Below are 15,907 nucleotides of genomic sequence, written 5' to 3'. Positions count from 1 at the left end.
TAAAGTCCTAGCTTGTTAAAATACATATTTAAAGTGATTCCATACCTTTAGATGCATAAAAGATGAAAAAAAAACAAAACAAAAAAAAAAACTGTTTCATTTTCAGCTATAATTCCTGGTTTCTGAGTCATGCATGAGTTCAGAGGTCATGTGATGTCATCGCTCACTGTATTCTTGCTTCCAGCTTCTCTCGCTTGCTGCTAGTGCCCTGTAGATGCTTGTGTATGTGAAGAAACAGTCACAGAGGCTTAGAAAAGGCATTTTTGGCAGGAATCTCAAACAACTACGTTTTCTCCATTCTAAAGAAGCATAAAAAGTGCACGAGCAGCCTCCACAGTGAAAAAAAACATGAACAGCCCTTCTCTAAAAATGTTGGGAAAGTAAGATTTTCCCCATAAATTAATAATTTACATCCCTTAAACTCAATTAGGTTAAGAATTAAAATTAGAGCATTTAGTTAATGTAAAGCACTGAATGTTGATATATTACACTAAGAAATGCAGATTTTCATTACACTAAGAAATGCAGATTTTCAGTAAAGACATATATATCAATCATGATATGAACATCTTTCAAAAATGTCAAGAGGAAACAAAACTATCTTAAATAAACCATCTCCTAAGGGCACTTTTGTTTTGGGGATTCCATACAGTGTAAGCATAATAGACTAAACAGTAAACTTTAAAAGTGTTAGCACACCACTAACACATATGAATGCTTTACTTTGGAAATCATGAATTAATAGTAAGATAGCATGACTTTTGTATCCCAAATGAATATATAATGAAGTTAACTATGCCCCGGTTACAGTAAACATATGGTATGAAAGAAGAAGAAAAAATAAATAAATTATATATATATATATATATATATATATATATACACACACACACACACACACACACACACATATATATATATATATATATATATATATATATATATATATATATATATATATATATATATATATATATACACCCATACACACATATATCTATCTATCGATATATATATATATATATATATATATATATATATATATATATATATATATATATATATATACACACATATATACATACACATGCACACATACATACATGTATACATACATAGATATGTCTATGCAAAATAAAGACCTTTGCTTTGTATATGTATTCCAATAAAATATTATGTAAAATAAAAACACTTTACCTTTGCTTTGTGTATATATTCCAATAAAACATTAAGTAAAGAGTTCTGCAAGAAAGTATTTAGTATTATTTGATAACAATCCTATTTGTCTTTTAATTTTTTATTTGCACTTTCTTTGACAGTCCAAGTGTTCTTATTTGCATGTCTTTTCAGACTTTGTGTAGACCATTCCATGTCCTCTATCTCAGTTAGTATTTTTTTCTTGTGAATAAAGACCAAAGCCTCTGACAAACAGCTAAAGATCTTCTCATCTTCTGATAAAAATATTTTTATCCTGGAGGGAAAGAGAATTTGTGCTTTGATGTTAACTTTTTTAAGAGATTTTTATCAAGGGAACACATTCTTTCCTTCTAGATATGACAGAAGAAGTATAGTCATTGTCAAAACGAATGAGTTTGTCCTTTATCTTGATGGGAGAATTATTAGATGCAGTTAACTTTTTTAAGAGATGTTATCAAGGAAACACATTCTTTCCTTCTAGATATGACAGAAGAAGTATAGTCATTGTCAAAATGAAAGAGTTTGTCCTTTATCTTGATGGAAGAATTATTCCACGCAGACTTCAGAACCAAATCTTTATCTTGGTAGGACAAAAATTCTAACAATGATGCATCTGGGGTTAGGAGAAACTGTTGTTGAAGCAGGTTTTGCTAGAGACTGGTGAGCCCTCTCTATACAGAAGGAAAGGGTTTCAGGTAGATTTAGTGCTGTTGGAAGCCAGTTATTAATCATATCAGATCCCTCCTCCTTTTTTGGTACTCCATAGATTCTAATGTTGTTTCTCCATGACCTACTTTCTAGGTCTTCCAGCTTTTCTGTTAGTTTTGTATTCTGTTTCAAAAGAAACTCATTTTGACTTTCACATTCCATCAGTCTGCCATCCATATCTGTTACAGATTCCTTGATAGAAGCAATTTGTTCAGAATGCTTTTTAGCCATTTCACTAAGAATGTCCAGCTGCTTACTACAGTCTTGTTCAATAGTATCTATTTTATTCTCTAGTTTGTCCATTTTTATAGATAGTTTTTCAATAGTAGTTATTAATGTTTGCAACTCCTTCTTTACCACACTGTCCTGATGAGAGTTCTTCGAGTTACTCATACTTGGAAAAATAATAAAAGACCTATATTCACAAAAACTCTGATACACTTTTGGATTAGTATTTCCAAAAATTAGATTACATTTCCTGTCAGAATAAAAATGTTATAAGCAGAGCTAATGTTCAGTGCTGTTAGCAGTCTGGCATCTTCCCATCTTAACATTCTTAATGTCTCCTACATGTTCTGGCAATCTACATTTGAAAGCACTCTTGCTTTCCTCTATATAATACATCTTACATGGACATTTCAGTGCATTAATAATGGCCTCCATATAACAATAATATTTATCAATGGGAGTAAACAAAATCCCATTAAAATTGTCAAATTTTCTTACTATAATCTGAAAAGTGATACAGCAATTGCATGGGAAAGTGCCCTCCTCACTCGGTTGAACAGCCATGTTATATATAGGCATCTTAAACTTACTATGAACTAAGAAATCTTTGATGTTATGACCTCTCTTATATGAGAACATGGGGTTACAATTCAATGCATCTGCAAACTTTTTATATCTAAGTAAAAAAAAAACAATAATATCTAATTATATCTTCCACTTGCCTACTTAGAAATAGTAACTACATAAACATTCTTATTACCATCTTTAGATGCTATTCTTTTACCAGCCTTACTATCAATGCATTTATTCAACTGACCATTAGTTCCCCTTTGATTATCATTAACTCTATATAGAGCTCTTTCTACCACCTGTCTATCATACCCCATTGCACGAAACATCGCTGCTGTTCTTTCTAACAACTTGTTTCTAGAGGAAGCTGTTCATAAATTTAATAGCATCTTCCTTAACACTCTAAACTCCATGACCCCTGTCAGACGTATTTACGTAAAAAATAACTTTGCCCCCTGTATCAGTAAAAATACTCTATGCATTATGCAGAGGAGGGATACCATCTGGGGAGACTGGAATCAACTCAAAACCCCTTCCAGCCTCCAGCAATACAGGGAACTTCATAACTCCAGAAAAATACAAGTCCCCCATGACAAAAAATTTCTATCTTAACCCTCAGAGAAACCCCCATTCCAACCCCCAAAATTTTGGAATTCCATTAACAAGCTCTTATAGCCAGGAAATCCAATGCCTCCCAGCCCCTACCCCAATAGCTCACCTCTAGAGACCACCACTATTCTAATCTCCTTCTTCATAGACTCCATACAAAAGGTGACCCAACCACAAAAAGAATCTTACTATAATTCCACTCCACCACTCACCAATAGCACTCCTTTCTTACTCAGACCTATCCCAACATCTACTATTAGATCCCTACTCCATAAACTTAAACCCTGTTCCCCCCTCAGCTGATGATTTTCTCCCTCAGTACCTCAAAATCACTGCTCCCTCCATTGCCTAACCAGTCTCCATACTCATTAATCGGTCTATTCCAGATACAAGATATACAAAATGATTACAAGAGAAATTACAGCAAAGAAAAATACTTCCTCAAGAAAAATTGTCAGAAGCTTCAAATGAAAACTTGTGTTCCTTAATACAACATATATGTGAAAAAACAGTATATAGATCAAGATCTGTTTGCAAAAGAAACATCTGAGGAAGTGCAAACATATAAACCACAAAACCAAGAGATATTTGAAAAAATATAAAAAAGAAATATGGACATGGGAAAGAAAGAGAGATTTGATATGGTGCAATATTTATGCAAAGGAGAAAGCCAAATTAATCAATGTAAAGAAGACAGCCTCAAAGATATTTAAAAAGAAATACAGGCAAAGGCATTCAGATATGGAAATTTTCACAATAAAAAAATAAAATCACAAAGATGGAACGTAGAAAAGAAGATTAGTAAAGCAGAAGTTAAAAAATAGAAGCTGAAGTTATGGAATGCCTGCAAAGTGAAGAATGTGGTGTAGAAGGTCTAATACAGGTTACATCACAGCAGGATGGAGTTAGTCCCCAAAGTAGGGAGAAACAGGAAGATCTGTAAACATCTAAAGAAGAAATATGGACATGGGAAGGAGAAGAGATTTAATAAGGTGTTATATTTATGCAAAGGAGAAAGCAAAACTAACCAATACAAAAAGAGTAGGACCAACTGTATTTGAAGAGAAATACAGGCAAAAGAATCCAGATATGGAAAACTTTACAATACAGAAAAAAAGAAGACAGAGAAAAAGTAGAAAAGGAGATTAGTAATGGAGAAGTTAAAGAAATAGAAGCTGAGGTTATGAAGTACCTGCAAAGTGAAGGATTCAGAGTAGAAATCTAATTCAGAAAGCACCACAACAGGCTAGAGTAATGGATATCCAACTTAAGAGGAAATCAGTGGAACAGGAAGCAAGTGTTCAGGTGCAATATGAAGATAATTTGGAGCCTTTAACAGGAAACCAGTATAAATGTTCACTTGAAGCTAGACAGCAAGGGAAGGAACAGGAAACTGTGGAAACTCTGATGCAGTTAATGTTGAGGAGTGATAAGCAAGTGAGTTCCCATATGACAGAGTTACGGATGGCACAGGATGAAATTGAAGTGAATGTGCCACAGGAAGATGCTATAGAATCTTTTATAGAATGCCCACAGGAACTGGAAAACAAGGGATATGACCTCAGTTTGGAAGAAAATGAGCTAAGAGAAGAGTTGCATGATTTAATGGACATAGACAGGTGTATCAAGATCAATGAAAGAAATAGACTGCAGAAGGTTATTAAAACCCAAAAAGTCAGAAGCCTGATAAAACAAATGAAAACAGTAATTAGGGCTGTCCATAGAGATCCATGCAATATAACAGAAGTAAACAGAATATATTACTGTGCTGCTAAATTAATAACTGATAAAGTTCTACCACAAGAACACAAGGTAGTGAGGGAAAGGAAGGAGATAAATCAAATACCATCATGGAAATATGGAACAGAGAAAACTATAAAGCAGCTAAGACAAGAAGTGTCACTGTTAGAAGACTATAGAAGAGGGAACAGATCAACAAAAATACTAAGATAGATGTGATAAAAGAATGCGCATTATTAGAACAGACCAGAATCTATCATGCACTATCTCAAATAAACTAAAAATTTCAGCACAGGCAGAAAGACTTAGAAGATACGAAGATAAATATAAAGAAAAAGTACAAAATAAGCAATTTATCGATGATCCAAAAATGTTTTATAGAGAATTGGGAAATAAGGTAAAAGGAATTGAAAGATTGACCAAAAAAGAAGAAATAAATACATTTTGGAGAAGTATCTATGAAGATCCTGTGGAATTAACAAAGATGCAAAATGGATAGAAGAAGTTAAAGAAAGAATGAGAGGGTTAAAGGTACAGGATATGAAATGGGATGAAGTAACAGCCAGAGAGATTGATATAAAGTTAAGAAAAGCCTCTAATTGGAAAACTCCAGGCCCAAATGCAGTACCTAATTTTTGGCTGAAAGTATTAACATCTTTGCACGAAGATTTAGCCATGAGTAAGAAGTATTTATATGCACACCTTGAACAGACACCAACCTGGTTAATAACAGGAATAACAATGCTCCTACTTAAGAGTGAACCTGCAAGCTACCCTAAAAATTATCGACCAATAACTTGCCTTTCGACGACGTATAAACTATACATGGGAATTGATACTGACAGAGTTTATAGTCATTTAGAAGAAAACTCAATTATGGCAGTAGAACAAAAGGACAATAAAAGAAAGTCATATGGAACAAAGGATCATTTGTTGTTAAATAAAGTCATAACAGAGAACTGTAAAAAAGGGAAGAATCTAAATATGGCATGGATTGACTACAAAAAAGCATTTGCTAGTACCCCACATTCATGGATAAAAGAGTGCTTACAAATGTATAAGATACACCCTACACTGATTGACTATATTACAGTGACCATGAAACAGTGGCAGACCACTTTTCAATTAAGCCATGATAAAGGAAAAATTATTATTCCAGGGATCCAATCCAAAGGGGGATATTCCAGGGTGACTCTCTGTCGCCTCTGCTATTCTGCCTTGCCCTTAACTCATTAAGCTGTTTACTTAAAACCTTAGGCCATGGCTTTAATTTGGCTCCTAGAAAACAACAAAATGTAAAGGCTTCCCATCTTCTTTTTGTTGATGATTTAAAACTATATAGCTCATCAGATGAAGAACTGAAAGCACAACTGCAAGTTGTCAAAACCTTTTCAGATAATATAAGAATGTCATTTGGTCTTGATAAATGTGCAAAAGTAACCTTTAAAGCAGAAAAACTGCAACGCCAGGAAAACATCTGTTTGGGGCAAGAATGTGATATAAAATAACTTCAGCAAGTGGGAGTCTATAAATACTTGGGAATTGATGAAGGATCAACAATAACAAACAAATGTGAATAAAACTTGGTAAGGAATATTTCAGAAGACTTAAATTAATCCTGAAAACAGCACTGACATCTAGGAACCAAATCCAAGCTATAAGCCAATTTGCTCTTCCTGTCCTAACTTATTGTGATTGACTGGCCCCAAAATGTGCTGGATAGATTATATAGGAAAACAAGAAGGATGCTTCATGCTCACCAAATGATTTATAAAAATCAGTGTACACCAAGATTATATATTCCCTGTTCCAAAGGAGGGATGGGCCTCATTAAAATTGATTACATGTATAGATCAGCAGTTTTGGGACTGCACACATATCTGCTGATCTCACAAGACCTAAATGTAGTGAATGTGTTGAAACATGAGGAAAATAAATCTAAGATGACTTCTCTGCTTAATTTAGCAGAAGCATATCGGCATCAAGCAGGAATGGAAATCAAACCAGAAGTGGATAAAAATCAGGCAGCAACTGAATGTGCCAAAAAACAAAAGAAAGAATATAAGGAGAAGGATCAGATGAGAAGGTGAGTAATGTGGAAAAAGCATAAATATAGTTGCAAGTATAGAAAACTTCTGGAAGAAACTCATGTTGATCAGGAATGAATGCAAGAATGATTGAGGAGAGGTGAATTCAAACCAAAAGATGAAAGGTTAATATCGGCAGCCCAAGATAGTGGGCTACATACATGTTGGTTTACAAAGTCCATTGAACATGTGGGAAAAACAGACAAATGTAGGTTTTGTAAAACTGAATAGGAAACAGTTGCACACCTCATTGCTGGTTGCTACATACTAATGGCAGAAGGACTGCATACTGAAAGGCATAATAATGTGGCAAGACTGTTTCACTGGGGATTCTGCAAACACTATTGTATTGAAGTGACTGAAAAACACTGGAAATGAGCCTCAAAGCATCATAGAAAATGATGAAGTTTATATCACATGGGATCACCCATTACCAACAGTTCAAAAGATAGATGCTAGAAAACCAGGTATAGTGGTCCAAGAAAAGAAGACAAGAGTAGCACTGATCATTGAAATTGCGACACCAAGTGACTACAGTGTTTTGCATACACAGAGACACAAAGTCATAAAATATCAGGATCTGCAGGCAGAAACAAGAGCAATGTGGAAGAAAGATAGACAGTTCCAATAGTAATAGGAGCAATGGGTCTTATAAAAAGAATCTACAATCGGACTTACATATGTTATCAATCCATGTAACACCATATGAACTGCAGAAGGAGTTATTACTGAGCACATTGCAGGTGCTGCGAAGAGCACTTTTGGCTGTCATCAAAGATTGAAACAATACTAATTTCATGAACTTTAATCATACTTTTACTTAGGAATGGGCTCCATTCCCATTATGGTATTAGAAACCCAGCAGATCTGGAGAAATAAAAAAAGAAATTCATGTCCCTGACATCTGGAAAAAGTGCTTCATTATACCACTACATAATGGAGGTAACGCCACTGACTCCTCAAATTTTAGGCCAATAGCTATCCTATCCCCACTTTCTAATATTCTCGAAAAGTGTACACACAAAAAAGTCATGTCACATCTCATTCAAGAAGACCTTCTTACCCCTACACAACATGGCTTTCGTCCTCATCATAGCACAACCACCGCTCTATTATCCTTCACCCACTCTATCTCTTCAGCTCTCAATAATAACCAAATTGTGTCCTGCCTTTTCTTTAATTTATCTAAGGCTTTTGATACTGTATCTCACAATCTCCTACTCTCTAAACTTGCTATCTTAAATCTCTCCACCTCTGCCCTCTGCTTGTTCTCCTCATACCTATCTAATAGAAATCAAGCTGTTAAGTGTCTCTCTGCCACATCTCCTCTCCTTCCCATTCCAGATGGGGTACCCCAAGGCTTCATCTTGGGTCCACTACTGTTCAATATCTTCACTAATAATCTGTTGCATTCCTGCCCCCACTCTACATTTATACAATACATAGATGACTCTACCATCATCACTACCTCTGACAACTTACCTCACCTGCACTCCCTCACTCAAGACACCCTCCACTCTGTTGAATAATGGCTCACATCTAACCAAGTCCTACTTAACCCCAACAAAACAAAACTACTACTGTTCCTTGCCAAATCTCTCCATCATCTCAAGTCTTCTTTCTCCATATAGTCTCTAAATAACACAGTTATTAATGTCGATACTCACACTAAACTTCTAGAAGTCTACATAGACGATGAACTTAAATTTGACATACATATAAATAACTGAGTTAAAAAAGACTCACCAAAAGCTAAGATCACTCTACAGACATAAAAACTTTCTAACACATGAATCCAAAATGTCCCTAGCTCAAGCTTTCCTATTACCAGCACTACTATATGCCTCCCCATCTTTACAAACCTCCAGAAAAACTCTCATCCAAACCTGAACTAACCTATAACAAAATTGCAAGATTTGCCACTAACCTTCCCTATCAGTCCCATCACTGTCTCTCCTTGAAAAAAAATAACTGACTTGAATTCCATAATCAACTCCTGATGCCACAGCTTTGTCTGTCTCATTCCATCCTCCACCAACCCGCAGCTCTGACCACCAACTCCTTTTAATCTCCAAACCCAAGTCCATAGGGAAAAGTCTCTATAGTCACTCTTTTGCCTGGAACAACCTCCCTCATGGCATCAGGTCTACTCAAAATCCCAGCAACTTCAAACTTGCTTTAAAAGATTATCTGCTCAGTACCAGGATTTGTTCTCGCCAAGACCCAACTTACATCTTCTTCTTCTACACCTGTCTCCCCCTCATCTACTTTTCCCTATTTTCTAATTTCATCACTTTATTTATCCTTTTTTCCAATGCTAAAGGATCCTTCTTGCATCTCTTTTCTGTTGCTCTTTTACTCATTCTCTTACTGGCCTCCACTTTACACCTAATTTCTTTACCTAGCACGTATTATAACTTAATATTTTTTGACTATATATTTCTGTTACCAAGATTGTTTTGCTTTCCTACCATGTATCAACAAAAAAAATATTTTTTTTCTATGTATAATATTGTGCATTTTTTTAATTTCTGTCTTGATTAATTTTGTACTTCACTGTAATGTTTTGTTTATTGTGTTGGAGCTTTTCTCCTTGGGTCTTTGCTGAAAAATGGTCCTTGGCCCAGCCAGACTAACACAGTTAATGAAAGGCAAATAAATAAATAAATATAAAGAAAAGAAAAAAAAGGAGATATGAAAGCTGTAAAATGGGGCCAAATGGAGGGGAAAACATAATGAAATACAGGGAGGGATGTGCAGAAAGGGTGTAGGAAAAAACATAGCTATCTATTTCTTGTACTGTAACAACTGTGCACTTTGACATAATTTGTAGATGAATTTGGATTCTCAAATCCCAGAGAGAGGGGTGAGGATGACATAACTTCATTGCCAAGCCAATTGGACTGAATTGCATTTGTCCAGTGGACACGTGTGCGAAATGGAGAGCTATGTATAGGACAATATTTGTTTTTGGAATAGGTGCCCATTTTTATTTTTTAAGGTGAGAGTGGAATGTTGGGGAAGGGACATAGTTAATTGTGGGGGAGGTAAGTTGGATAGGTGAGGATGCATTTGCAAACAGCCAAGACAGCAGACAGGGGAGGTGTGTGACACATGTGGGGATGAACACTTTGGATAGGGAGGGTGCTGTGGAATCCAAGTCCCACATGCCTCCAGATGGCAGCAATGTGCCACACGTTCTCACCCATGGGACTATTGATACTGCTCCATCACAGCCCTGAGGGTTGCTGTGCTGGAGGCTGGGCACCAGGGTGAGGGTGCCCCACCAGGTTGGCCAGCATGCCCTCAATCCTGCGCATGTGGTTGTCATAGCCATTGTGGACTATCCTGTGCACCAAGATAGGCAACTCCACATGGGTGACAACACCCCCTCTGCCACTGCTCATTGAGGGGGGCCAGGCCCCATCCCCTGGGGCAGCACTACCCAATGCCACAGATAGTGCAGAGGCAGCAGAGGAGGCACCACCGGTCTAAGTCCCAGACATGCTGGAACCCAGTGCCATGGCTGGTTGAGGCAAGGTAGGGGGATCAGCCAGAAATGGCCTACCTTGACGTGCTGTGGTAAATGAGATATAGCTATATGTTATGGTTAGTAATAACCAAACCAATGTTAGTATTAACAGAATCGAACATCATATTTATTCATCCAAATACATATTAATGTATAACATGTGCAACACAACATTAAGTAACATAACAGTCAGTATGGTAACAGCATGCCAGTAAAAAGTAAACCATAAGGCCAACAAAACAGTTAAACAATTATGTTACTATTGCATCATAATAAAATGTAACAATAATCAATCACATTATCTAATATACAGTTAGCTTAACAAAATATGTTATTATTAAATTGCAATAAAACATATGAATAATGAAATACATTTCCCAAAATATAGTTAGTTTAACAAAATGTGCTAATATTAAATTATAATAATAAATAACAGCAATAAATAAATGAAGATAAGGGGGGGGGGGATTCCATTACTGACATTACAGATTATATCCTTCAATGCACTGAAATATATGCTCTACATGTGTGTAGTGTCAGGTTTAAGTACAGTGACTACAATTCTCCTATAACTGATGTAGCATGTACATATCTCTCAAGCTGTTAGCATGGGTCAGTATGGGCCAAGCAGTAACAAATGCAGGTACACTACTACATATAAGAGTTTCACATGATGTGGACTTACAAAACTACCCAGTTGTTCTGTAAGGGGATTTGGTAATACAGTGCATTCCAGGTAATAATTTATCTGTTAATCATGTGACAGATGGATTAGGCTGTTCTAATTACATTGCAAGAAATCATGACATGTGAGAGGCATGTTTGTGTACAGTAAGTAAACTAGACAGTTGCCATGTCTTAGTTGGCAGGCATGAGAGTAGAATTCAATAGCTGTGACTACAGGGGACATCTGCAAATAATGTAATAATTCACTGCAGCAACATAGTACAGACATACAAGGGATACAGTCATACTAGGATTAGACAACTTTATTTATGACTCAACAATACTAAAGAACACATTATTGGTATTGATGTTAACATTCTGTGAAATCAAAATACACTATCTGCTCATAATATGGGCCACCTCACCCATATATTTGTTGTGTTCCTGCTGAGAGAGAAAATGTAAGCATTATATGACTGATACTGAAAATTTAGTTCTACATATCACTGGATTCTAACCCAGGACGGTGTGTGGAAAAATGTACTGCATACTAAAGCATTTAACAGAATGAGCTACAAAGTCACTGCTGACTATTGAGTGGCTGATATGTGCCTGGAGATCACCTGTAACTATACTATGAATTGAGCAATACAAGTTACAGGACATTCCTCTGGCATTCTAGTACTATTACAGTGTTACAGTAGAATGCAGTGATGGTAGAACACACATGCATGGAATACAACCATACTGCATATATGAAAAAAAGCTGTAGTTTTGAATTGAAAATGCTAGTGAACACATTTTATTGTTATTGGTTTGAAATATCTGTGAAGTCCACACACAATATCTGCCCATGGACTGGGCTACTTCACTCATATACCTTTATTACCTGATATCTGAAAAAGAGAGAGTATTATGTGACTAATATTGGCCTGGAGACAGCCTTGGACAGTACTATGAATTGAGCAATACAGTTTGCAGACCATTAGATTTTCTAGCTACAGTTATTACAGTGTTACACTTGACTGTAGCAACCTTACCATAGACAATCAATGCATACAGCTGTACTGTAATGGTTTTGACAACACAATCCTGCTGAACAACATTTTGCTTACTGTTATTGGTATTGCTAATGCTTTATTGAAATGCAGTTTTCTATTGTTCATATTTCACTGCAGCTCTACAGCTTTAATTGCTCATTTATTGCAGTACAGTTCTACATGTCCATTTATTGGAGTACAGTTTTTCTTGTGTATACTTCATTGCAGTAAATGCTTTACTCTTTCTTGCTTATTGCACTGCAGTTGGCATACTAAAGCAGCACTTACAACCTGGCCAGGGACCTGGCATCAGACTCGACACTGACAGCCCTCTCAGCTGCAGCTGTTAGAAGAGAAGTACACCATTATGCATACCTGTTTTGCAGACCTTCAGCTTGCATTTTGGTTAAACAGGGAAAGACATACTTATATATTTGTGGAGCATTCCCAGCTTGAGCTTTCTGGACCCAGGGTTCCCCTCTCCTTCCTCTTCAGGTCATCAAAATGGTGCTGATACTGCTCACCTGTGCGGGGGATACCAGTAACACTGGTGAGTCCCCTGCCCAAATGGTCCCAGGCCTCCCCCTTACACTCTGAGCCCTGGAATCCACCCTGCATCATCCAGGGTTTATGGGTTTTAATAAGGAGCCCACCATGACCCTTAACTCCTGAATGCCCTGCAGTTGTACCCTAAAGTGCACACCTTCTCCAACACCGCCAGTCATACCAACAGTTGAGTGAACAACAACGACCCGTGCAGAATTCCCGTCTATTGGGCAAAATATAGGCTCTTTTCCCAGCCTTACACATCATTCAGCAACATTCAAAAAAGCACCACATTGCTTAGCAGCATGCAAACCAGCTAAGTGTAGCCAAGCAGTATGCAAACTTGCAGAAAGGTGGTGTTAGCAAGGCTTAGCATTGTGCAAGCATTGATAGCCATTAACATGTTTATGCACTGCTTAGCATGAATGAGCAGTGCTTAGCAGAGTGCAGCAGTGCCAAAATTCACAATACTCTAATGAAATTAAAGAAAAATAGTACATTAATTTACACACATATCCTTCCTGTTATGGACTCAAACCCAGGACCTACTACACATAAGACCATAACTCTACCCATGGAACTAGTCAGATGTTATAAAAATTAGTATACCTTCACATATACTACTAGACTATTTGTTAGAGTTGCTGAGCACTGTGCCGCACCATGCAAACACACTTAAACACTCCTATAAATAAATAATGAATTACATCCAGTTCCTACTTTTAGATGTCTGACAGATGTCTGCCATGTATGTATAAGTTCTGCTTGGCTCTGCTGTGCTCTGTGCCGCACCTTGCAAACGTAAATGAAAAAAAAAATAAATAAATTTAATTATGATAATTAATTACATCCAGTTTCTAGTTTTAGATGTCTGCCAGGTGTGCTGTCTATATGTGAGCACAGCTTGGCATTGCTGCATTCTGCACCACTCTGTGCAAATATGCAGTAAAAAAATTATAAACATATTAAAAAGATAACATCATAAAAATGACTTATTAGACAGTTGACACACTTCCCAATATTACAACAATGGTGGGGAGCATTACAGGGAGCCTCACACTCATCTGCAGCCACTAGTAGCCACTAGACCTCTCCCTACACTGATTCAATATCCATGTTCCTCAGCTGTCCTTCGGCTGCGCCCCATCTTTAATATGCATGGTGTGCTACTGAGGGGGAACCATGGCCATGTACACAGATACATTCCATGTGGGCTCTACACTGTGCTTACATGGATTTTATTTATTTATTTAACATTTATTGACCAGGAAAGTCCAACTTGGAATGAAGCCAGTCTTCAGCAGAGGCCCGGGGAGAAAAGCTCAAGACACATATCTTTGTAACATGGGAGGAAACCACTGCACCCAGAGGAAACCCACATATACGCAGGGAGGACATGCAGACTCCACATAGAAGGCACTCCAGCTGAGAATGGAACAGGAGAACCTATTGCTGTGAGGTGACAATACTACCTCTGCACCACTGCGCTGTCAATAAATAAATAAATAAATAAATAAGAAAAACATAACATACATGGCAAAACACCTGATCTGTAGTGAATTCTATATAGGTAAAACAAATAGAAAGTTTAAAGAGAGAACATGTGAGCATATATCTGACATAAGAAGGCAGCTTGACACAATGCATTATACAAGCATACACAGACACATCTCATAAATTTTGCTTTTTTATTTTACAAAATATACAGAAAAGCTTAAGAGATGGAGACCTGAAGAACCCTTCAGAAATTATTAAAAATAAGTGGATAATACATTTCAAGCACACTGTCCACCTGTTCTCAATGAGTGTGACAATAATGCCAGTTCTGAAATATATATATATAAAAGTGTTTACATGTTTTATATGATTTTTACTTATGTTATATGCAGATTTTTGTATTTTGTACAATTCCTAGTATGTGTAAATTATTTTTTTTATGTGTAGCCATTTTTGTGTGTTACTTCTTTAAAGGTGTAGTCACATGACCTTTTCCTTTTTGTATTTAAATCATGTGTTTTAAATCAGTGACTATTTGCCTGAAGAAGCCTGTATTGTTGAAAGTCTACTACTATCAAGTTTTAATACATTTCCTGCTGTTTAAGTGTTGAGTGTCATAGTGCTGGTTTACTTTACATTTTGTTTTATTTTACCAGTATTCAAGACAACTTGTGCTGTGACAGTGACATTAAGTACTGTAGTCTCATACTACGTTTCCTAGATATATAGGGATTTTTATTTAGCAGCGGGCAATTTGAGTGTGTACACATCCAAATATTACATTTGATTCAATTTTGCACACAGATGTGACTCCACATTAATGTCAGACACTCCTCCCAACATGTTCTTCTCAGCATACAATGATGCTTTTATACTCCATAAAGTGCAATGCAACAATGTTAAAGTCAGACATATGTGGTGATGCTAGTGTTACATGGAATGGAAGTCATCTTCTATACCTACATAGGTGTAATGTGCAACTCAGACCCAGTCTACCGCTGTGTCTGTGTGTATAATGGGGGATACATTATGGTCATTGTATGATCTTTGGAATCACTCTTCATTTCACTACCACTTGGGGAACATTTTATGTAGCCCCACAAATCCACCACCCTCTTTTTTCCTCTGGCCACATGACATCATTTCTGCAGAAGAGTGGAGGATGTCCTCATGTCAAATATGCATATACACATCATGAAGCAGAGTACTTCCATGAACCTCTGCAAGCCATCTCCAGACCACTGGATGTGTGATTGCTAATTCTGCCATGGTGTAGTGCACATGAGCAATATGGGCAGTGGCAGAATATAATGCAATCCAACAAATACACACATATATGCATAGCAGTCTTACTATTTTTCCATCATATAGATCTAGGGAGTTTGTTTTAAATGGTATAATAATGACTAGAATTGTATGTGATGCTAGCCATTAGCTTAATAATGTCCTATGACTCTATGAACATTTGACATGTCAGTGTTACTCTC

The sequence above is a fragment of the Protopterus annectens genome, chromosome 3.part0, assembly GCF_019279795.1.
Source record: "Protopterus annectens isolate FY-2018-M chromosome 3.part0, PAN1.0, whole genome shotgun sequence".
Classification (NCBI taxonomy): Eukaryota; Metazoa; Chordata; order Ceratodontiformes; family Protopteridae; genus Protopterus; species Protopterus annectens.
This window is presented reverse-complemented; position numbering follows the sequence as displayed.